We start from the raw sequence: 2,500 nt of genomic DNA, 5'->3' as shown, positions 1-2,500 counted from the left end.
CGACGACAACGACAACGACGACGACGACGTGAACAATCTAAGATCGGACGTTAGAGAACTAACTGACGTAAGAAGCGCAGCGCGCGAGCGAACGGCCTGGCAGGCGGGTACTACTAGGCAAGAGGTACGTCGTTCGAACGTATCTGTCGCCTCGTCGTCTCTCTCTCACTCTCTCTCTCTCTCTCTCTCTCACACACACATATACATACACACACACACACACTCTCTCTCTCTGTCCCTCGTCACGGCGCGACGCGCTCTTCTCTCTATCTCTCTCTCTCACTCTCTGTCGATCTATCTATCTCCCTCTCTCTCTCTCTCTCTCTCTCTCACTCCCTCTCTCTCTTTCTCACTTGTACGCTTCTCGACAGTGGGCGAGGGTGGGGAGGAGAGAGGGGGGAGGACGCACGCAGCTCAGGAACACACCGCTCGCCGTCGTCGGACGCATACGCCGAGCGCGCGCTCTCGTCGTCTATTCCTAACCTCTTCTCTTCTACTCTTGTGATTTCTTGATTTCTTTACTTCTTAATTTCTTAATTTTATGATTTCTATCTTTCTTATTATCACCTCATCTTCTCTCATTTATCATTGATTATATCTTATTAACATAGGAAATTAATTTGACCGTTGTTCTGATCGACACCATCCTTCCCTTTTTTTTAATTTTATTATTGTTTTTGTTTTTAGTTTTATTCTTTCTTTTGTTTTTTTTTTTTTTTGCTTCCTTTCTTTCTCTCTTTTCCTTCTCGTCTTTCCTTTCCAATATCTTTTTGTTACGGCAGACACACGCACACGCACATACACACACTCACACTCACACTCACACACACACACACACACAAAGAGATATACGCGTAAGAGCACTTAGAAACGACGATTAGGACGATAACACAGGGGTTGGATTATTAGAAAGACATATGGAGAGATAGATAGAAAATAGATAGATAGATAAAGAGAGAGAGAGAGAAAGAAAGAGAAATAAAGGAACGTACACTCGTAGAAATATCACCAGCTCCTTATACTCGAAAATTGGAAGAACGCGGGAATAATAAGCAGCAATAATAAGCAGCAACAGCAGCAGTAACAGCAACAGCAGCAGCAGCAGCAGCAGTAATAGTAGTAGTAGTAATAGTGTAGTAGCAGTAGTAGTAGTAGTAGTAGTAGTAGTAGTAACAACAGTAACAAACACCGAATCAACAGAACGTGTAAGCAACACGATTCGCGCTGACAACCGCGTCAGAACGCCCGTCAAAACGAGCCGACGTATTATATGTTTTCTTGGAGTATTCTTTTAAAAGCAGCGTGCGTCTAACGCGCGCGTCATAACTTCTCTCTCTCGCTCTCTCTCTCTCTCTCACACTCACTCGCACACTCTTTTTCTTTCTCGCTCTCTCTCTATCTATCTATCCATCTATCTATTTATCTATCTATCTATCTATCTCTTGTCTCTCGACGTATCACGCTCCCTCTGCTGCGTGGTCGTTCGTTCTTTCGCTCCTTCGTTCGTTCGTTCGTTCGTTCGTTCGTTCGTTTGTAAGTACGTACGTACATACGTTCGGTCGGTCTGTCGGTTATATCGTCGTCGTTGTCGTCGCTGCTGTCGTTGTCGTCGTCGTCATCATCGGAGAAGCGTACATAGCGGCCGCCGCCGTACGGGACGCCACCGCCGGGAGAGAGCCAACGGGCGTGGACTGGAGCGAGTGAGAGAGAACGAACAAGAGCGAGACCGACCGAGAGATAGAGAGAGAGATAGAGAGAGAGAGAGAGACAGCGAGTAAGACGCGGTGTAACTCGCGCGACACGGACACGTTCGACACTCTTTTCTTTCGTCTTACTTACCACTGGCCGAGCTGACGTGGCGTCGAGCGCGCGCGCGCGACGTAGCCCTTTATCCGGACGGATTAAATTCGCACGGTTATATCAGCGCGCAGGGCTGCACCCCGGTAAATACGAGCGCAGTCACCACTCTTGTTTTTGGTATGCCAGGAATGGCACAAAGAATCTAGACAACGCACACGCCTGCTGCGCAGCCGGTCTGCGCACACGCTGACACCGCTTATGCGGCCGCGGGAGAAACCAGAAGCCGAGAAAGGCCGAGTACGGCCGAACCTTCCCCCACCATTTAAATGAGTAACACCGAACTCTCCCCACTCCCCGCACTCACCCCGTTCAGTCGCGTCACGCACGTAATGGAGCTTGGATGCGCTCGCTTCTCCTTCTTCTCCTACTCCTTCTCCTACTCCTTCTCCTTCTTCTCCTCCACCCCCACTCCTTCCTCCATCATCCTACTCCTTTCTTCCTTCCTTCCTTTGCTTCAGCACGCGCGCGCTCCGAACCATGTTCGACCGACCGACCGGCCGACCGACCGACCGACCGACCGACCAACCAACCAACCGACCAACCAACCGACCGACCGACCGACCGACCGACCGACCGACCGACCGACCGATCAACCAACCAACCAACCGACCGTCCGTTCGTTCGTTCGTTCGTTCGTTCG

General features: G+C 49.9%; 1 protein-coding gene and 1 long non-coding RNA gene across 4 annotated transcripts in view; one reads left to right on the top strand and one right to left on the bottom strand.

Annotated features, from left to right (window-relative positions):
• The window catches only part of LOC124432868 (protein scalloped), a 169,932-nt gene extending 167,795 nt beyond the window's left edge, over positions 1-2,137 (bottom strand). The window contains exon 1 of one of the 2 annotated variants that reach the window (XM_046982140.1): positions 1,840-2,137. The gene's annotated coding sequence lies outside the window, so the exon portion shown is untranslated. The remainder of the gene's footprint in view (positions 1-1,839) is intronic. The other variant, XM_046982145.1, reaches the window with a different exon arrangement.
• The window catches only part of LOC124432870, a 5,089-nt gene continuing 3,581 nt past the window's right edge, over positions 993-2,500 (top strand). For both annotated transcript variants that reach the window (XR_006944383.1, XR_006944384.1), the window contains exon 1: positions 993-1,700. This is a non-coding gene — a long non-coding RNA (uncharacterized LOC124432870). The remainder of the gene's footprint in view (positions 1,701-2,500) is intronic.

This window comes from Vespa crabro, chromosome 2 (assembly GCF_910589235.1).
Source record: "Vespa crabro chromosome 2, iyVesCrab1.2, whole genome shotgun sequence".
NCBI classification, from domain to species: Eukaryota; Metazoa; Arthropoda; class Insecta; order Hymenoptera; family Vespidae; genus Vespa; species Vespa crabro.
The sequence above is the reverse complement of the archived record's forward strand: the minus strand, read 5'-3'. Positions and strand labels throughout refer to the sequence as shown.